We start from the raw sequence: 22,544 nt of genomic DNA, 5'->3' as shown, positions 1-22,544 counted from the left end.
TGTGCATCAGGTATCCGCATCTGCCATGGTTTGTGCAGATGCGGTTTAGGGGGACCATGATCTTCGTGGAATATCAAGCCCAGGGATCTTCTGCGTTGGATTTTTCACAAGGTGTGTCAGTTCTTTTGAACTTACACTGATCATGTCGACTCTCTGCAGTGGCAATGTGAAACTATTAAAATAAAAAGGGATACAATTTTTTTAGAAGTTGATTCTTACACGTGCAATTCAATACATGAATTGTCAGCTGAATAATAAATATTAATCGATTTAACCGATGTATCGCGCTGTTACTACTAACTAGCACAACTCTTTATTACGATCACAGCATGTATAAAGTAAAATTTTAAGTAAAAAGATATGTCATGAAGTAATGATGGTTTATTCAAACTGTGTGCAATATCAAGCAACTTCGGAATGATTTCTGAAGCACTGCTGCAATGTTTGGTGCACTGCGATACTAACGCGGCGATCCGAGTTGGATTCCTAGCCATGGCTAACGTCAGTGGTGACTGATATCTGAACAAGTCCTGAACCTAATCCCCGCCCCCTTCACCAAGCGTGGTAACGTTTTGTGCAACAACCCCCATGACCAAAGCAACGTGGTGAGGCCTTCATCAGGCAGTGGACTGCCAGAGGAGTGTAACACACACAATCATCAGTTTGTCTCGACAATCACTTGCCTTGAACATTGAATCCTTAAGTTACATTACCAATGGCATATTGGTGTGGCTCACTGACCGTTTGATGCGAAAAATTAAAGAACCCCAAGTGTCTGTCGCCAACTCCCAACAATTTTGAGGAGCGACCCGTGGCGGTCAGGCAGATCACGAGGTGAGCAGAGGTGTGAGGAGAAGGGCACTTTGGAGGGGGCTGCCAAACCTCGAGTCGCGAGCACACAGCGCCGTCTCGTACAAGACGGCGCACCGATGGGCACCGCCGCTGCTGCCACCGGGCTTGGCCTTCTGCGGCAGTTTTACCAGGTTGGCCATGGGGCCGTGCCCATGGTTGCGGCAGGAATGCACGCCGTAGTGCTGCCCCACAGCGCAGTCCACGGCCGGCAGCTGCAGAAGACACAGCCAACAACAGAGACCTGGAACCCTCTCTCTTTCGTTTGGAGGCGGCCAAGTTGCTAGCAGCCTTTTCCACTGGCGCATCCGATCCGTGCCAGCGCGTAGCACCCCCACGGAATGGGTGGTTTTCCATTGGCTATTTGCTGTGGCGATATAAAATCAAACTGTAATATGCCGCCCTTACAAGACCTCTCAAAATGGACCAGGGGCCAAACAGGTCCAGAGGTGGTGCTAATAATAAAGTGTCCATTGTGTACGACGTGAACAGCGTTAATGTGACTGCACAAATTTATGGAAACATGGCCGAGTGGTGGTTCTCGGTTCAAGCCCAGCATCCGCCCTGGTTAATGTTGCCAGTTTATTCACCATAAACAAAGAGATCTGTTTCACAATGTATGATAATAATCCTGTGACGCTGTATTAAAAACAAAAAGAATTGGCCACGTGTAACCGCATCATGTTGCAAATTTGCTAAATCAGATAAAATACTTGCAAATTACTTTATCGGGGAAAAAACCATGTAGGAAACTCAAACATCGCTCCCAAATGGCAGACATGTCCATTCACAGGCCGGTAGTGCGTGCACCACGTGCCAAATAGGAACAGCTGCCATTGGGGGGGGGGGGGTCCCCTCGGGTAGCCTGCCGCAGAGCAATGGAATGGTTGAGATGAGACGTTGCTGTAAGGCGCTTTGAGTTGAAGAGTTTATTTCCGCGAGCACCCTAAATCTCCAAATCCTTATCCCCATCCCTGAGCCGCCCCTGTGGCCCCTACTGGGGCCCGTGTCTCACCGCTGCGGTGTCGAGGCTGCCGCACTGGTGGATGAACTCCATGCAGCTCGTCGCGCTTTGGGCAGAAGCTTCCCGCTGTGGCTCCAGATCCACCCAGGATAGAGATCACAACCCCAGTCTCCTCCAACAGCTACCACAGACACAACAAATCCGTCAACATCAGTTGGTTGACAATGAGGCGACCGCAAGGCAAACACCGGCTTAAAGCTAAACGATACGCATGGAGCTGCATCTCACAATGCAGTGCACGAAAACTGATTAAATATTACAGATTTAAGTTTGCAAATTAACACAAAATTCGTTCTCAATTTTAGTTTTCCAAATGCGCTATCGGCGTAATGTCAAGAGACAAATAAATCATCCATTCGTAAATCTCGCATAGCCGTGCAGGCCCTGTGTCATAAAATGCGGTGGGTGGCCTTTTATCTTGTATACAATAGGAGGCACCACTTTCACATTAGCTGTGTTATGAGATTGTGCGGCGCACGAGAGTCAAGCTGAAATTGTTATTCTCAGAGATGGAATTAGGAAAATGAAGTGCAAAACCAAAGTTTAATGAGACTGTAATTTTGTGCAGTCGCTGGTGACGGGGCTCGGACGATCGACTTGATAAGACTTGAGACCTCGGTTTCAACCCAAGCGGTCAAAATCCAGATTCAAGCCCAGAATCTCATTATTGCCAACACACCGCTTTGATCTCTAAGCCACCTGGCCGCTTTGCATAGTGTTATCATATATTTTATCTGAATGTCACCGCTGTACACTCAATTTTAACGGTGATTTTCAATATCTACCTTTGGGATGTTTGCCAAATTCACAGATATTTTTTAAGAGTGACAAGAGAAAACCCATGCATCTTACGTGACACTTTGTTGTGCTCTGAATTGGCAGTGATTACATAACGCTTAAACGTATTCGAGTTATCGACAAATGAGTTTTAAGTTCGTAATAATAAACTAATATTACCGCGCACAATTTTGGAAACAAACTTAACATTGAGCGCCACTCGGAGGCGGTAAGTACACTCAAACTTTGCACGGGCAGTGTCGTACACCTACTTGCTGTACTGCCTCTTACCAGCTGGAGGCGGGTGGGCTCACGCACGCCACGTACGCACCTGTGCGTTGCGATGGAGGATGTCCAAGAAGGAGCCGAGGCCCAGGCTGGGGAGGTTGCGCGAGTCAAAAGCTCGGCAAGCTGTTTCTCCACGCGTGACAGCGCGGGTAGGCCCAGGGGCTCTGCCATCTTACTTGCGTGGCTCAGCAGACGGACCAGATGCTCGGCTACCGCCTCTGCGAAGGAGAGAAGCAATGCCATTGTAGGAGAGGACAACGATGCTGTAACTCGCTCCAATAGGCTCAACAACTGCAACTCTCTCTCTGCCCCCCCACCCCCACGTCTCATCTACGGCCTCCCGATACGTTTCATCATCACTCTCCAGATGACTCAAAAACAAGTTTAACACGAAGGCCTTCGCGACCAATATTATCCATAATAGAGATTTTTGGGTTAGGTCACGTAAATAGTGCATATTAACGCGTATTATTGAGTGCATGTTTACATGATCTAACCCAAAAATCTAGATGATGGACTCAAAAAACCACTGGCAGACTTCTCACTCACACCCGTATGCAAGACGATATCGCCCCAATATTCGAATTGTTCAACTATCCCCCGAACCAGTCCAGGATCAATTTCAAGATCACACTCAACATTCTGAAGGTCCTCCGTGGTCTGACCCCTTATGTACAATACAAGAAACTACATTTTATTCAGATTGTGCTTTCAATATCGTGTCATGAGACGGAGTATCCACTCGGATCTCTCACGGAGCAGCGGGACCTGTCCTATTGGAGAATGGCCCACAGAAGAGAACATCACAAAGCTACCTCTGACATCGCTTCTAGTGACCTCTGGTCCACAGAGTAAAGGGAAGCACATTCTAACCCACTCTGAACGTGAGAGTAATGTCCGTCACATGAAAGTTGGGCCGATATTGGACTGGGTCAAATTAGCAGGAAAGTGTTATCACCCAGCACGTGCATTGATCGGTTGATCGTTAGTTTGTGGCATAGAGATCTGCAAAAAATAGATATCTTTGGATCATCCGACATTTTTAATTATCCGCAGCCATCCTCCACGTCATTAGCGCGGATAATCGAGAGTCCACTGTATATGCAAATTTGTCTCCTTACTCCCCGGAGGAGGCGGCGGTCTGGTGTCGGGAGTGCTGATGTTGCGGAGAAACGCGGCCGGTTTCTCCTTGACCACGAGGTCGCGAGGAGTCTCGAGGGAGCCACAGCACAGGGCCAACTGAAACAGCTTCCGGGCCAGCGTGTCCCCTTTCACCTGGCCCAGGAAGTCCTGCACACACTGTTGGTGAAAACAACAAAGGACCCAAACCAAATGCAGCCATATCACTCTGTTGGGACAAATAGAGGGTGATACATGCATAGATGTCCTACCGATTTCAATGCCCCCCCTTACTTTTGTCCCAACGTGTGACTGAATTTTGTGAAAGCGATGGCCCTAAATATTATAGAGGAGAGTTAATTCAGTGGTAGAGCAAGTCTTTTGATACTGGTGGAAGTATCGACAGACTTGAAACGTATGGCGATTATCACTCATTAAATAATTCCGAGAACAAATGTATTTTGGAAAATCTTTGACAAATCTAAGCAGATGCATGATTTTTCTCGCGCGGTAATTTTGTTGCATTAAGTCCAGACGCCATGGCCCCACCTTCTTCAGCTTATTCACAAAGATGTCCTCGGCGTTCTGGAAGACCTGCAGCACCATCTCGGCCGCCGGCTGTGTCGTGAACTGTCGGCGAAGATCGGCGCTCGTCCCTGGCAAGGGGAACGACTCCAACAGGTATTCCTTGACCTTGTGTGGCCGGCCCTCCACCCCCTGCTTGATGTCACACTCGATGCGAGCCAGCCCACGGTCCATCGCCTCCCGCTCGCCTTTCTGGGCTTTGCCAATCACCTAAACAAACAACACAATGTTAGCAACTGTGGCGGCCACAGGTGCAGGGCAGTGCTGTAGTTGCGATGATGGAACACGTGATGGACGAGTGGTTCAACAGCAAATGCAAGGTGTGCTGCTAATGCAAGACTGCAATCGAGAGATGGGATTGGTGGATAATCCTAGCGGCAGTGGCTTTTGGCAAGCCATCGACCAAAGACAGTCACCGCATCACTCGCTTTCAGATGGGCTTCTGCGGCCAACTGGAATGCTCTTCCTTCCGATATTAGTAAGCCATTGGAGCTTTGCACTTTAAAATCTAGATTGAAAACAATTTCTTTAGAACTGCTTTTTGTGTTCAGTTTGTTGTCCTCCACACCTCTGATTGGCACAGTTGGCTACGTACAGTGCGAAAGAAGTTCAACATATATACATGTGGTTTTACCCAATCCAGTCATTTCTGAGTACTTGTTTAGATTTGCAAATTTTGATTCTGACGCCAGCACACACGTCCTCCTCATTCATTAATAATAACACGGGATTTTTTTTTTACATTATTTGTGAAGCATATAGAAATGCAGTTTTGGATAATACACCCGCAATATTAACTAGGGCGACTCCTGGGATCGAATCGCGAACCTCTGAAACAAGCAACAAATGCACAACCACTCGGAAAAGAAGATTTCTGTAAGGAGCGGTACAGTAAAATAGGCCTCAGCCTTCAATACGATATATATTAACATGATGTACTTACACGAGCAGTTACTTCAGTGCTCTTGTCACAGCACTGCACCCACAAAACTGAAGTCGTGTTGGAAGTCTGTCTCAGACTGCATGACAAAAGGATACACCACATTCACTTGACAGGGAGACAGGTGTGAAACTTGTGTGCCTGAGCAACTGAGGATAGCTCAGCATTGTGGCCGTGTAAGGCAAACGCAGGGGCGGGGGAATATTGGTAAAAGGCTGATGCAATGTCACTCTCAGGTGTGAACACAGCGACACGTACGTTGTGGCTGTGTGTCAGCAATTCCAGAACGCATTTAATTCCGAAAGTAAACCCCCTGCGACTGCGAAAGTCACGTAAAATCGAGGAGGAGGCCGCTTTCCTACCTTACAGTTACACGCTAATTTCTCACGTTAACATCACTAGCCCTGGCCACTTCTTTATGACCCATGGGCTACACACATTTCAAACCATTTAAAACAGTCTGCCTCAGCAGCACACCAAGGCTTTATCACCTGATGACGGACGCTTGTGTCGCGCCCAAAACGTCGTGATTTATTTTATTTTATACCTACGTGACTTTACCGAAAGAACCAAAGAGTATAACTTGAGGCATCCAATAATAATACAATTCGCAGTCAACAAGCGACGCAATGCATACACACGTACACACACACACACGCTCGTACACGCAGGCACGGCACGTACGGAAATGCCCAAAGGTATGCTGGTGATACGGATGCCCAGATCGTGAATATCCGGAGCCCCGTATCGTTCCATGAGATGCTTCAGCAAGTCCGGCACCTTGAAGCGTGCCATCACTCCTTTGCCTCGGGAGCTGCGGCTCTTGGCCACGAAGGTCCTAAACTCTGCCGCAGACAACAACAACAACACGAGCGGGTCACGCAGAGCGCATGCTAGGGGAACAACGACGAAGCATTGATTCGGACGTGATCATTCATCCTGAAGATCGCGATATGCACACCGGATCGCGTGCGTAAGAATTTATGTTTTAGATTTGTATACGTTGCGTGTCATTGTTTCACATTGTCCAACACCCACCCACTCCAGTCACTAGAGCCGGCTGTGTTCACGTTTTAAAACAAGGCGTTGAATCTAGAATTTATTCACGAGCCCTCAATCGCGATAATCGATTGATTCGCGACATGGGTGGCTGGGGTGGCGCGTATCGCTTCTGTTTATGTCTGCAAGGAATCACTTGCTGAGCCTTCGTATCATTTCAAATACCAAACAAATTCATGCATCAGTAGCACTGGTGCCTTGAAAAAGGGAAAAAATCCGATAAGCGACGTTTCGGGCAATGACCCTTCTTCATATTGCATAGAAAGGCCAGAGAGATTGAGTGAACAATAAGAATTGGAAATTGCACTTCACAGCGATTACCGTGTTTCAAAAGTTATTAGGTAACCATTCATATGAACCTTATGGTGGGACCCCGGGGTCCCATAAGTCTCCGGCTCTTGCATAAACATTATATTTTATATAATGTAAACATTGTATTATAATGTAAACATTATATTATATATAAACATTATATAATATATAATGTAAACATTATATTATATATAATGTAAACATATTATAATGTAAACATAAACTGTGGTCTTTTTCACCAATGGGTTTGAAGGATGGTGGCAAGTGTTGCCTTGTTAAACTATGCCTTTAAAACTGAAAACTACTTACCTACAGTAGCTCTATTTAAATACACTATCGAAAACATAATCTACTCCCCTCTGACAATCATCGTGTTTCTCAGTGTGGATTTGTAAACACACTTGTTAAACAATACATAAAATAGTACGCGTTTTCAATGCGCTGTTCATATTGTAAAATGTGTTTATACCAATGTGACTCTACAGCAGTTGCAGAGCCACACTTTTATATAATTCAGGTCAAAGCCAGATAAACAGTGGAGGATAAACATCGCATGAAGGCGGGGCAATTTTTGTGCAATCATTTCAGGTCAAATTTACAGGTGCGTTTTATTCATGCCACACAGGTAGAGAGTTGAGAGTGAAACCTGGCCCACTGGCATCGTGAGTCATGGATCATGAGTCACCCGGACTTGTGTTTGTTTATGGTTGCTATACAAGCCATCAAATCCACACCACGAAGAGAGTTGATGAACAAGTAGGAGAGTGTGTAACTGGATAACATTCATGTACACAGGCGTTTCAGATGTGAATATAAATAAGGTCGACTCAAACGCCACTCTTTAGGATTTGGCACACTCAATAACATTTTAATTGATAAATTAAGACCAACAAACCATAATCAAATGGATCATGCATCGATGTACCAATTGTGGTTACGGACTGCTAAAGAAGAAAATGATGAATGCAGATTCGAAGCGAGTTTAAACGTGAATCTACACCATTTAAATATATTTTAAACAACCCGTTGCAAACATGACAGCAATTTGAAATGTAGCACTGTACATCAGAACAATTTGAAAGACGTTAGAAATTTGAAACTGTCCAAAAAGAAAGGGGGAAAATAAATGTATTTTTACATAATACAGGTTTTTTGGGTAAAATCGCGTAAATATAAAAATATGTCGGTAAACCCACCACCACCCGACACAGTTAATTAGTAAGGTCTGTCACTTAAACAGAACATGCCAATTCGTTACTAGTACAGCACACCGGTTGTGTGTTAGAGAGCAAAGCCACAACATTAACAATCTGAGTACGACGTTTCGCCAGTAATTACAACCAGCGTCATCAGGAGGCAGCCAGATTTGTGGATTTTTAAATGTAGATTTATTTAAATCTAAATTTAAAAACATATAGAGAAACTGGAACATTATTATTACAGAATTTGGTGAGACATGTCGAAAAGAGACTTACTCCAGCTTAGCTTGCAAGAACTAAGAGACACAGTGTGGCCATGTGGCCTTAATGAGAGACTCACTCCAGCTTAGCTTGCAAGAACTAAGAGACACTGTGTGGCCATGTGGCCTTAATGAGAGAGACTCACTCCAGCTTAGCTTGCAAGAACTAAGAGACACAGTGTGGCCATGTGGCCTTAATGAGAGACTCACTCCAGCTTAGCTTGCAAGAACTAAGAGACACAGTGTGGCCATGTGGCCTTAATGAGAGAGACTCACTCCAGCTTAGCTTGCAAGAACTAAGAGACACTGTGTGGCCATGTGGCCTTAATGAGAGAGACTCACTCCAGCTTAGCTTGCAAGAACTAAGAGACACAGTGTGGCCATGTGGCCTTAATGAGAGACTCACTCCAGCTTAGCTTGCAAGAACTAAGAGACAGTGTGGCCATGTGGCCTTAATGAGAGAGACTGACTCCAGCTTAGCTTGCAAGAACTAAGAGACACAGTGTGGCCATGTGGCCTTAATGAGAGAGACTGACTCCAGCTTAGCTTGCAAGAACTAAGAGACACAGTGTGGCCATGTGGCCTTAATGAGAGAGACTGACTCCAGCTTAGCTTGCAAGAACTAAGAGACACAGTGTGACCATGTGACCTTAATGAGAGAGACTGACTCCAGCTTAGCTTGCAAGAACTAAGGGACACTGTGTGGCCATGTGGCCTTAATGAGAGAGACTGACTCAAGCTTAGCTTGAAAGAACTAAGAGACACAGTGTGGCCATGTGGCCTTAATGAGAGAGACTCACTCCAGCTTAGCTTGCAAGAACTAAGAGACACAGTGTGGCCATGTGGCCTTAATGAGAGAGACTCACTCCAGCTTAGCTTGCAGGAACTAAGAGACAGTGTGGCCATGTGGCAATAATGAGAGAGACTGACTCCAGCTTAGCTTGCAAGAACTAAGAGACACAGTGTGGCCATGTGGCCTTAATGAGAGAGACTGACTCCAGCTTAGCTTGCAAGAACTAAGAGACACAGTGTGGCCATGTGGCCTTAATGAGAGAGACTGATTCCAGCTTAGCTTGCAAGAACTAAGAGACACTGTGTGGCCATGTGGCCTTAATGAGAGAGACTCACTCCAGCTTAGCTTGCAAGAACTAAGAGACACTGTGTGGCCATGTGGCCTTAATGAGAAAGACTCACTCCAGCTTAGCTTGCAAGAACTAAGAGATTCAGTATGGCCATGTGGCCTTAATGAGAGAGACTGACTCCAACATAACTTGCAAGAACTAAGATACACTGTGTGGCCATGTGGCCTTAATGAGAGAGACTGACTCCAGCTTAGCTTGCAAGAACTAAGAGACACAGTGTGGCCATGTGGCCTTAATGAGAGAGATTGACTCCAGCTTAGCTTGCAAGAACTAAGAGACACAGTGTGGCCATGTGGCCTTAATGAGAGAGACTGACTCCAGCTTAGCTTGCAAGAACTAAGAGACACAGTGTGACCATGTGACCTTAATGAGAGAGACTGACTCCAGCTTAGCTTGCAAGAACTAAGAGACACTGTGTGGCCATGTGGCCTTAATGAGAGAGACTGACTCCAGCTTAGCTTGCAAGAACTAAGAGACACAGTGTGACCATGTGACCTTAATGAGAGAGACTGACTCAAGCTTAGCTTGCAAGAACTAAGAGACACTGTGTGGCCATGTGGCCTTAATGAGAGAGACTGACTCAAGCTTAGCTTGCAAGAACTAAGAGACACAGTGTGGCCATGTGGCCTTAATGAGAGACTCACTCCAGCTTAGCTTGCAAGAACTAAGAGACACAGTGTGGCCATGTGGCCTTAATGAGAGAGACTCACTCCAGCTTAGCTTGCAAGAACTAAGAGACACTGTGTGGCCATGTGGCCTTAATGAGAGAGACTCACTCCAGATTAGCTTGCAAGAACTAAGAGACACAGTGTGGCCATGTGGCCTTAATGAGAGACTCACTCCAGCGTAGCTTGCAAGAACTAAGAGACAGTGTGGCCATGTGGCCTTAATGAGAGAGACTGACTCCAGCTTAGCTTGCAAGAACTAAGAGACACAGTGTGGCCATGTGACCTTAATGAGAGAGACTGATTCCAGCTTAGCTTGCAAGAACTAAGAGACACAGTGTGGCCATGTGGCCTTAATGAGAGAGACTGACTCCAGCTTAGCTTGCAAGAACTAAGAGACACAGTGTGACCATGTGACCTTAATGAGAGAGACTGACTCCAGCTTAGCTTGCAAGAACTAAGACACACTGTGTGGCCATGTGGCCTTAATGAGAGAGACTGACTCAAGCTTAGCTTGAAAGAACTAAGAGACACAGTGTGGCCATGTGGCCTTAATGAGACTCACTCCAGCTTAGCTTGCAAGAACTAAGAGACACAGTGTGGCCATGTGGCCTTAATGAGAGACTCACTCCAGCTTAGCTTGCAAGAACTAAGAGACACTGTGTGGCCATGTGGCCTTAATGAGAAAGACTCACTCCAGCTTAGCTTGCAAGAACTAAGAGACTCAGTGTGGCCATGTGGCCTTAATGAGAGAGACTGACTCCAACTTAACTTGCAAGAACTAAGATACACTGTGTGGCCATGTGGCCTTAATGAGAGAGACTGACTCCAGCTTAGCTTGCAAGAACTAAGAGACACAGTGTGGCCATGTGGCCTTAATGAGAGAGATTGACTCCAGCTTAGCTTGCAAGAACTAAGAGACACAGTGTGGCCATGTGGCCATAATGAGAGAGACTGACTCCAGCTTAGCTTGCAAGAACTAAGAGACACTGTGTGGCCATGTGGCCTTAATGAGAGAGACTGACTCCAGCTTAGCTTGCAAGAACTAAGAGACACAGTGTGGCCATGTGACCTTAATGAGAGAGACTGATTCCAGCTTAGCTTGCAAGAACTAAGAGACACAGTGTGGCCATGTGGCCTTAATGAGAGAGACTGACTCCAGCTTAGCTTGCAAGAACTAAGAGACACAGTGTGACCATGTGACCTTAATGAGAGAGACTGACTCCAGCTTAGCTTGCAAGAACTAAGACACACTGTGTGGCCATGTGGCCTTAATGAGAGAGACTGACTCAAGCTTAGCTTGAAAGAACTAAGAGACACAGTGTGGCCATGTGGCCTTAATGAGACTCACTCCAGCTTAGCTTGCAAGAACTAAGAGACACAGTGTGGCCATGTGGCCTTAATGAGAGACTCACTCCAGCTTAGCTTGCAAGAACTAAGAGACACTGTGTGGCCATGTGGCCTTAATGAGAAAGACTCACTCCAGCTTAGCTTGCAAGAACTAAGAGACTCAGTGTGGCCATGTGGCCTTAATGAGAGAGACTGACTCCAACTTAACTTGCAAGAACTAAGATACACTGTGTGGCCATGTGGCCTTAATGAGAGAGACTGACTCCAGCTTAGCTTGCAAGAACTAAGAGACACAGTGTGGCCATGTGGCCTTAATGAGAGAGATTGACTCCAGCTTAGCTTGCAAGAACTAAGAGACACAGTGTGGCCATGTGGCCATAATGAGAGAGACTGACTCCAGCTTAGCTTGCAAGAACTAAGAGACACTGTGTGGCCATGTGGCCTTAATGAGAGAGACTGACTCCAGCTTAGCTTGCAAGAACTAAGAGACACAGTGTGACCATGTGACCTTAATGAGAGAGACTGACTCAAGCTTAGCTTGCAAGAACTAAGAGACACTGTGTGGCCATGTGGCCTTAATGAGAGAGACTGACTCAAGCTTAGCTTGCAAGAACTAAGAGACACAGTGTGGCCATGTGGCCTTAATGAGAGAGACTCACTCCAGCTTAGCTTGCAAGAACTAAGAGACACTGTGTGGCCATGTGGCCTTAATGAGAGAGACTCACTCCAGCTTAGCTTGCAAGAACTAAGAGACACAGTGTGGCCATGTGGCCTTAATGAGAGACTCACTCCAGCGTAGCTTGCAAGAACTAAGAGACAGTGTGGCCATGTGGCCTTAATGAGAGAGACTGACTCCAGCTTAGCTTGCAAGAACTAAGAGACACAGTGTGGCCATGTGACCTTAATGAGAGAGACTGATTCCAGCTTAGCTTGCAAGAACTAAGAGACACAGTGTGGCCATGTGGCCTTAATGAGAGAGACTGACTCCAGCTTAGCTTGCAAGAACTAAGAGACACAGTGTGACCATGTGACCTTAATGAGAGAGACTGACTCCAGCTTAGCTTGCAAGAACTAAGATACACTGTGTGGCCATGTGGCCTTAATGAGAGAGACTGACTCAAGCTTAGCTTGAAAGAACTAAGAGACACAGTGTGGCCATGTGGCCTTAATGAGACTCACTCCAGCTTAGCTTGCAAGAACTAAGAGACACAGTGTGGCCATGTGGCCTTAATGAGAGACTCACTCCAGCTTAGCTTGCAAGAACTAAGAGACACTGTGTGGCCATGTGGCCTTAATGAGAAAGACTCACTCCAGCTTAGCTTGCAAGAACTAAGAGACTCAGTGTGGCCATGTGGCCTTAATGAGAGAGACTGACTCCAACTTAACTTGCAAGAACTAAGAGACACAGTGTGGCCATGTGGCCTTAATGAGAGACTCACTCCAGCTTAGCTTGCAAGAACTAAGAGACACTGTGTGGCCATGTGGCCTTAATGAGAAAGACTCACTCCAGCTTAGCTTGCAAGAACTAAGAGACTCAGTGTGGCCATGTGGCCTTAATGAGAGAGACTGACTCCAACTTAACTTGCAAGAACTAAGAGACACAGTGTGGCCATGTGGCCTTAATGAGAGACTCACTCCAGCTTAGCTTGCAAGAACTAAGAGACACAGTGTGGCCATGTGGCCTTAATGAGAGAGACTCACTCCAGCTTAGCTTGCAAGAACTAAGAGACAGTGTGTGGCCATGTGGCCTTAATGAGAGAGACTCACTCCAGCTTAGCTTGCAAGAACTAAGAGACACAGTGTGGCCATGTGGCCTTAATGAGAGACTCACTCCAGCTTACCTTGCAAGAACTAAGAGACAGTGTGGCCATGTGGCCTTAATGAGAGAGACTGACTCCAGCTTAGCTTGCAAGAACTAAGAGACACAGTGTGGCCATGTGGCCTTAATGAGAGAGACTGATTCCAGCTTAGCTTGCAAGAACTAAGAGACACAGTGTGGCCATGTGGCCTTAATGAGAGAGACTGACTCCAGCTTAGCTTGCAAGAACTAAGAGACACAGTGTGACCATGTGACCTTAATGAGAGAGACTGACTCCAGCTTAGCTTGCAAGAACTAAGAGACACTGTGTGGCCATGTGGCCTTAATGAGAAAGACTCACTCCAGCTTAGCTTGCAAGAACTAAGAGATTCAGTATGGCCATGTGGCCTTAATGAGAGGGACTGACTCCAACTTAACTTGCAAGAACTAAGATACACTGTGTGGCCATGTGGCCTTAATGAGAGAGACTGACTCCAGCTTAGCTTGCAAGAACTAAGATACACAGTGTGGCCATGTGGCCTTAATGAGAGAGATTGACTCCAGCTTAGCTTGCAAGAACTAAGAGACACAGTGTGGCCATGTGGCCTTAATGAGAGAGACTGATTCCAGCATAGCTTGCAAGAACTAAGAGACACAGTGTGGCCATGTGGCCTTAATGAGAGAGACTGACTCCAGCTTAGCTTGCAAGAACTAAGAGACACAGTGTGACCATGTGACCTTAATGAGAGAGACTGACTCCAGCTTAGCTTGCAAGAACTAAGAGACACTGTGTGGCCATGTGGCCTTAATGAGAGAGACTGACTCCAGCTTAGCTTGCAAGAACTAAGAGACACAGTGTGACCATGTGACCTTAATGAGAGAGACTGACTCAAGCTTAGCTTGCAAGAACTAAGAGACACTGTGTGGCCATGTGGCCTTAATGAGAGAGACTGACTCAAGCTTAGCTTGCAAGAACTAAGAGACACAGTGTGGCCATGTGGCCTTAATGAGAGACTCACTCCAGCTTAGCTTGCAAGAACTAAGAGACACAGTGTGGCCATGTGGCCTTAATGAGAGAGACTCACTCCAGCTTAGCTTGCAAGAACTAAGAGACACTGTGTGGCCATGTGGCCTTAATGAGAGAGACTCACTCCAGCTTAGCTTGCAAGAACTAAGAGACACAGTGTGGCCATGTGGCCTTAATGAGAGACTCACTCCAGCGTAGCTTGCAAGAACTAAGAGACAGTGTGGCCATGTGGCCTTAATGAGAGAGACTGACTCCAGCTTAGCTTGCAAGAACTAAGAGACACAGTGTGGCCATGTGGCCTTAATGAGAGAGACTGACTCCAGCTTAGCTTGCAAGAACTAAGAGACACTGTGTGGCCATGTGGCCTTAATGAGAGAGACTGACTCAAGCTTAGCTTGAAAGAACTAAGAGACACAGTGTGGCCATGTGACCTTAATGAGAGAGACTGATTCCAGCTTAGCTTGCAAGAACTAAGAGACACAGTGTGGCCATGTGGCCTTAATGAGAGAGATTGACTCCAGCTTAGCTTGCAAGAACTAAGAGACACAGTGTGACCATGTGACCTTAATGAGAGAGACTGACTCCAGCTTAGCTTGCAAGAACTAAGATACACTGTGTGGCCATGTGGCCTTAATGAGAGAGACTGACTCAAGCTTAGCTTGAAAGAACTAAGAGACACAGTGTGGCCATGTGGCCTTAATGAGACTCACTCCAGCTTAGCTTGCAAGAACTAAGAGACACAGTGTGGCCATGTGGCCTTAATGAGAGACTCACTCCAGCTTAGCTTGCAAGAACTAAGAGACACTGTGTGGCCATGTGGCCTTAATGAGAAAGACTCACTCCAGCTTAGCTTGCAAGAACTAAGAGACTCAGTGTGGCCATGTGGCCTTAATGAGAGAGACTGACTCCAACTTAACTTGCAAGAACTAAGAGACACTGTGTGGCCATGTGGCCTTAATGAGAGAGACTCACTCCAGCTTAGCTTGCAAGAACTAAGAGACACAGTGTGGCCAAGTGGCCTTAATGAGAGACTCACTCCAGCTTAGCTTTCAAGAACTAAGAGACACAGTGTGGCCATGTGGCCTTAATGAGAGAGACTCACTCCAGCTTAGCTTGCAAGAACTAAGAGACACTGTGTGGCCATGTGGCCTTAATGAGAGAGACTCACTCCAGCTTAGCTTGCAAGAACTAAGAGACACAGTGTGGCCATGTGGCCTTAATGAGAGACTCACTCCAGCTTACCTTGCAAGAACTAAGAGACAGTGTGGCCATGTGGCCTTAATGAGAGAGACTGACTCCAGCTTAGCTTGCAAGAACTAAGAGACACAGTGTGGCCATGTGGCCTTAATGAGAGAGACTGATTCCAGCTTAGCTTGCAAGAACTAAGAGACACAGTGTGGCCATGTGGCCTTTATGAGAGAGACTGACTCCAGCTTAGCTTGCAAGAACTAAGAGACACAGTGTGACCATGTGACCTTAATGAGAGAGACTGACTCCAGCTTAGCTTGCAAGAACTAAGAGACACTGTGTGGCCATGTGGCCTTAATGAGAGAGACTGACTCAAGCTTAGCTTGAAAGAACTAAGAGACACAGTGTGGCCATGTGGCCTTAATGAGAGAGACTCACTCCAGCTTAGCTTGCAAGAACTAAGAGACACTGTGTGGCCATGTGGCCTTAATGAGAAAGACTCACTCCAGCTTAGCTTGCAAGAACTAAGAGACTCAGTGTGGCCATGTGGCTTTAAAGAGAGAGACTGACTCCAACTGAACTTGCAAGAACTAAGATACACTGTGTGGCCATGTGGCCTTAATGAGAGAGACTCACTCCAGCTTAGCTTGCAAGAACTAAGAGACACAGTGTGGCCATGTGGCCTTAATGAGAGACTCACTCCAGCTTAGCTTGCAAGAACTAAGAGACACAGTGTGGCCATGTGGCCTTAATGAGAGAGACTGATTCCAGCTTAGGTTGCAAGAACTAAGAGACACAGTGTGGCCATGTGGCCTTAATGAGAGAGACTCACTCCAGCTTAGCTTGCAAGAACTAAGAGACACTGTGTGGCCATGTGGCCTTAATGAGAAAGACTCACTACAGCTTAGCTTGCAAGAACTAAGAGATTCAGTATGGCCATGTGGCCTTAATGAGAGAGACTGACTCCAACTTAACTTGCAAGAACTAAGATACACTGTGTGGCCATGTGGCCTTAATGAGAGAGACTGACTCCAGCTTAGCTTGCAAGAACTAAGATACACAGTGTGGCCATGTGGCCTTAATGAGAGAGATTGACTCCAGCTTAGCTTGCAAGAACTAAGAGACACAGTGTGGCCATGTGGCCTTAATGAGAGAGACTGATTCCAGCATAGCTTGCAAGAACTAATAGACACAGTGTGGCCATGTGGCCTTAATGAGAGAGACTCACTCCAGCTTAGCTTGCAAGAACTAAGAGACACTGTGTGGCCATGTGGCCTTAATGAGAAAGACTCACTACAGCTTAGCTTGCAAGAACTAAGAGATTCAGTATGGCCATGTGGCCTTAATGAGAGAGACTGACTCCAACTTAACTTGCAAGAACTAAGATACACTGTGTGGCCATGTGGCCTTAATGAGAGAGACTGACTCCAGCTTAGCTTGCAAGAACTAAGATACACAGTGTGGCCATGTGGCCTTAATGAGAGAGATTGACTCCAGCTTAGCTTGCAAGAACTAAGAGACACAGTGTGGCCATGTGGCCTTAATGAGAGAGACTGATTCCAGCATAGCTTGCAAGAACTAAGAGACACAGTGTGGCCATGTGGCCTTAATGAGAGAGACTGATTCCAGCATAGCTTGCAAGAACTAAGAGACACAGTGTGGCCATGTGGCCTTAATGAGAGAGACTGACTCCAGCTTAGCTTGCAAGAACTAAGAGACACAGTGTGACCATGTGACCTTAATGAGAGAGACTGACTCCAGCTTAGCTTGCAAGAACTAAGAGACACAGTGTGGCCAGGTGGCCTTAATGAGAGAGATTGACTCCAGCTTAGCTTGCAAGAACTAAGAGACACAGTGTGGCCATGTGGCCTTAATGAGAGAGACTGATTCCAGCATAGCTTGCAAGAACTAAGAGACACAGTGTGGCCATGTGGCCTTAATGAGAGAGACTGACTCCAGCTTAGCTTGCAAGAACTAAGAGACACAGTGTGACCATGTGACCTTAATGAGAGAGACTGACTCCAGCTTAGCTTGCAAGAACTAAGAGACACTGTGTGGCCATGTGGCCTTAATGAGAGAGACTGACTCCAGCTTAGCTTGCAAGAACTAAGAGACACAGTGTGACCATGTGACCTTAATGAGAGAGACTGACTCCAGCTTAGCTTGCAAGAACTAAGAGACACAGTGTGACCATGTGACCTTAATGAGAGAGACTGACTCAAGCTTAGCTTGCAAGAACTAAGAGACACTGTGTGGCCATGTGGCCTTAATGAGAGAGACTGACTCAAGTTTAGCTTGCAAGAACTAAGAGACACAGTGTGACCATGTGACCTTAATGAGAGAGACTGACTCCAGCTTAGCTTGCAAGAACTAAGATACACTGTGTGGCCATGTGGCCTTAATGAGAGAGACTGACTCAAGCTTAGCTTGAAAGAACTAAGAGACACAGTGTGGCCATGTGGCCTTAATGAGACTCACTCCAGCTTAGCTTGCAAGAACTAAGAGACACAGTGTGGCCATGTGGCCTTAATGAGAGACTCACTCCAGCTTAGCTTGCAAGAACTAAGAGACACTGTGTGGCCATGTGGCCTTAATGAGAAAGACTCACTCCAGCTTAGCTTGCAAGAACTAAGAGACTCAGTGTGGCCATGTGGCCTTAATGAGAGAGACTGACTCCAACTTAACTTGCAAGAACTAAGAGACACAGTGTGGCCATGTGGCCTTAATGAGAGACTCACTCCAGCTTAGCTTGCAAGAACTAAGAGACACTGTGTGGCCATGTGGCCTTAATGAGAAAGACTCACTCCAGCTTAGCTTGCAAGAACTAAGAGACTCAGTGTGGCCATGTGGCCTTAATGAGAGAGACTGACTCCAACTTAACTTGCAAGAACTAAGAGACACAGTGTGGCCATGTGGCCTTAATGAGAGACTCACTCCAGCTTAGCTTGCAAGAACTAAGAGACACAGTGTGGCCATGTGGCCTTAATGAGAGAGACTCACTCCAGCTTAGCTTGCAAGAACTAAGAGACAGTGTGTGGCCATGTGGCCTTAATGAGAGAGACTCACTCCAGCTTAGCTTGCAAGAACTAAGAGACACAGTGTGGCCATGTGGCCTTAATGAGAGACTCACTCCAGCTTACCTTGCAAGAACTAAGAGACAGTGTGGCCATGTGGCCTTAATGAGAGAGACTGACTCCAGCTTAGCTTGCAAGAACTAAGAGACACAGTGTCGCCATGTGGCCTTAATGAGAGAGACTGATTCCAGCTTAGCTTGCAAGAACTAAGAGACACAGTGTGGCCATGTGGCCTTAATGAGAGAGACTGACTCCAGCTTAGCTTGCAAGAACTAAGAGACACAGTGTGACCATGTGACCTTAATGAGAGAGACTGACTCCAGCTTAGCTTGCAAGAACTAAGAGACACTGTGTGGCCATGTGGCCTTAATGAGAGAGACTGACTCAAGCTTAGCTTGAAAGAACTAAGAGACACAGTGTGGCCATGTGGCCTTAATGAGAGAGACTCACTCCAGCTTAGCTTGCAAGAACTAAGAGACACTGTGTGGCCATGTGGCCTTAATGAGAAAGACTCACTCCAGCTTAGCTTGCAAGAACTAAGAGACTCAGTGTGGCCATGTGGCCTTAAAGAGAGAGACTGACTCCAACTGAACTTGCAAGAACTAAGATACACTGTGTGGCCATGTGGCCTTAATGAGAGAGACTCACTCCAGCTTAGCTTGCAAGAACTAAGAGACACAGTGTGGCCATGTGGCCTTAATGAGAGACTCACTCCAGCTTAGCTTGCAAGAACTAAGAGACAGTGTGGCCATGTGGCAATAATGAGAGAGATGACTCCAGCTTAGCATGCAAGAACTAAGAGACACAGTGTGGCCATGTGGCCTTAATGAGAGAGACTGACTCCAGCTTAGCTTGCAAGAACTAAGAGACACAGTGTGGCCATGTGGCCTTAATGAGAGAGACTGATTCCAGCTTAGCTTGCAAGAACTAAGAGACACAGTGTGGCCATGTGGCCTTAATGAGAGAGACTCACTCCAGCTTAGCTTGCAAGAACTAAGAGACACTGTGTGGCCATGTGGCCTTAATGAGAAAGACTGACTCCAGCTTAGCTTGCAAGAACTAAGAGATTCAGTATGGCCATGTGGCCTTAATGAGAGGGACTGACTCCAACTTAACTTGCAAGAACTAAGATACACTGTGTGGCCATGTGGCCTTAATGAGAGAGACTGACTCCAGCTTAGCTTGCAAGAACTAAGATACACAGTGTGGCCATGTGGCCTTAATGAGAGAGATTGACTCCAGCTTAGCTTGCAAGAACTAAGAGACACAATGTGGCCATGTGGCCTTAATGAGAGAGACTGATTCCAGCATAGCTTGCAAGAACTAAGAGACACAGTGTGGCCATGTGGCCTTAATGAGAGAGACTGACTCCAGCTTAGCTTGCAAGAACTAAGAGACACAGTGTGACCATGTGACCTTAATGAGAGAGACTGACTCCAGCTTAGCTTGCAAGAACTAAGAGACACTGTGTGGCCATGTGGCCTTAATGAGAGAGACTGACTCCAGCTTAGCTTGCAAGAACTAAGAGACACAGTGTGACCATGTGACCTTAATGAGAGAGACTGACTCAAGCTTAGCTTGCAAGAACTAAGAGACACTGTGTGGCCATGTGGCCTTAATGAGAGAGACTGACTCAAGCTTAGCTTGCAAGAACTAAGAGACACAGTGTGGCCATGTGGCCTTAATGAGAGACTCACTCCAGCTTAGCTTGCAAGAACTAAGAGACACAGTGTGGCCATGTGGCCTTAATGAGAGAGACTCACTCCAGCTTAGCTTGCAAGAACTAAGAGACACTGTGTGGCCATGTGGCCTTAATGAGAGAGACTCACTCCAGCTTAGCTTGCAAGAACTAAGAGACACAGTGTGGCCATGTGGCCTTAATGAGAGACTCACTCCAGCTTACCTTGCAAGAACTAAGAGACAGTGTGGCCATGTGGCCTTAATGAGAGAGACTGACTCCAGCTTAGCTTGCAAGAACTAAGAGACACAGTGTGGCCATGTGGCCTTAATGAGAGAGACTGATTCCAGCTTAGCTTGCAAGAACTAAGAGACACAGTGTGGCCATGTGGCCTTAATGAGAGAGACTGACTCCAGCTTAGCTTGCAAGAACTAAGAGACACAGTGTGACCATGTGACCTTAATGAGAGAGACTGACTCCAGCTTAGCTTGCAAGAACTAAGAGACACTGTGTGGCCATGTGGCCTTAATGAGAGAGACTGACTCAAGCTTAGCTTGAAAGAACTAAGAGACACAGTGTGGCCATGTGGCCTTAATGAGAGAGACTCACTCCAGCTTAGCTTGCAAGAACTAAGAGACACTGTGTGGCCATGTGGCCTTAATGAGAAAGACTCACTCCAGCTTAGCTTGCAAGAACTAAGAGACTCAGTGTGGCCATGTGGCCTTAAAGAGAGAGACTGACTCCAACTGAACTTGCAAGAACTAAGATACACTGTGTGGCCATGTGGCCTTAATGAGAGAGACTCACTCCAGCTTAGCTTGCAAGAACTAAGAGACACAGTGTGGCCATGTGGCCTTAATGAGAGACTCACTCCAGCTTAGCTTGCAAGAACTAAGAGACAGTGTGGCCATGTGGCAATAATGAGAGAGACTGACTCCAGCTTAGCATGCAAGAACTAAGAGACACAGTGTGGCCATGTGGCCTTAATGAGAGAGACTGACTCCAGCTTAGCTTGCCAGAACTAAGAGACACAGTGTGGCCATGTGGCCTTAATGAGAGAGACTGATTCCAGCTTAGCTTGCAAGAACTAAGAGACACAGTGTGGCCATGTGGCCTTAATGAGAGAGACTCACTCCAGCTTAGCTTGCAAGAACTAAGAGACACTGTGTGGCCATGTGGCCTTAATGAGAAAGACTCACTCCAGCTTAGCTTGCAAGAACTAAGAGATTCAGTATGGCCATGTGGCCTTAATGAGAGGGACTGACTCCAACTTAACTTGCAAGAACTAAGATACACTGTGTGGCCATGTGGCCTTAATGAGAGAGACTGACTCCAGCTTAGCTTGCAAGAACTAAGATACACAGTGTGGCCATGTGGCCTTAATGAGAGAGATTGACTCCAGCTTAGCTTGCAAGAACTAAGAGACACAGTGTGGCCATGTGGCCTTAATGAGAGAGACTGATTCCAGCATAGCTTGCAAGAACTAAGAGACACAGTGTGGCCATGTGGCCTTAATGAGAGAGACTGACTCCAGCTTAGCTTGCAAGAACTAAGAGACACAGTGTGACCATGTGACCTTAATGAGAGAGACTGACTCCAGCTTAGCTTGCAAGAACTAAGAGACACTGTGTGGCCATGTGGCCTTAATGAGAGAGACTGACTCCAGCTTAGCTTGCAAGAACTAAGAGACACAGTGTGACCATGTGACCTTAATGAGAGAGACTGACTCAAGCTTAGCTTGCAAGAACTAAGAGACACTGTGTGGCCATGTGGCCTTAATGAGAGAGACTGACTCAAGCTTAGCTTGCAAGAACTAAGAGACACAGTGTGGCCATGTGGCCTTAATGAGAGACTCACTCCAGCTTAGCTTGCAAGAACTAAGAGACACAGTGTGGCCATGTGGCCTTAATGAGAGAGACTCACTCCAGCTTAGCTTGCAAGAACTAAGAGACACTGTGTGGCCATGTGGCCTTAATGAGAGAGACTCACTCCAGCTTAGCTTGCAAGAACTAAGAGACACAGTGTGGCCATGTGGCCTTAATGAGGGGCTCACTCCAGCGTAGCTTGCAAGAACTAAGAGACAGTGTGGCCATGTGGCCTTAATGAGAGAGACTGACTCCAGCTTAGCTTGCAAGAACTAAGAGACACAGTGTGGCCATGTGGCCTTAATGAGAGAGACTGACTCCAGCTTAGCTTGCAAGAACTAAGAG

Source organism: Petromyzon marinus, chromosome 17 (genome assembly GCF_048934315.1).
Source record: "Petromyzon marinus isolate PM22_M1 ecotype Great Lakes invasive population chromosome 17, UKy_Petmar_22M1.pri1.0, whole genome shotgun sequence".
NCBI classification, from domain to species: domain Eukaryota; kingdom Metazoa; phylum Chordata; class Hyperoartia; order Petromyzontiformes; family Petromyzontidae; genus Petromyzon; species Petromyzon marinus.
This window is presented reverse-complemented; position numbering follows the sequence as displayed.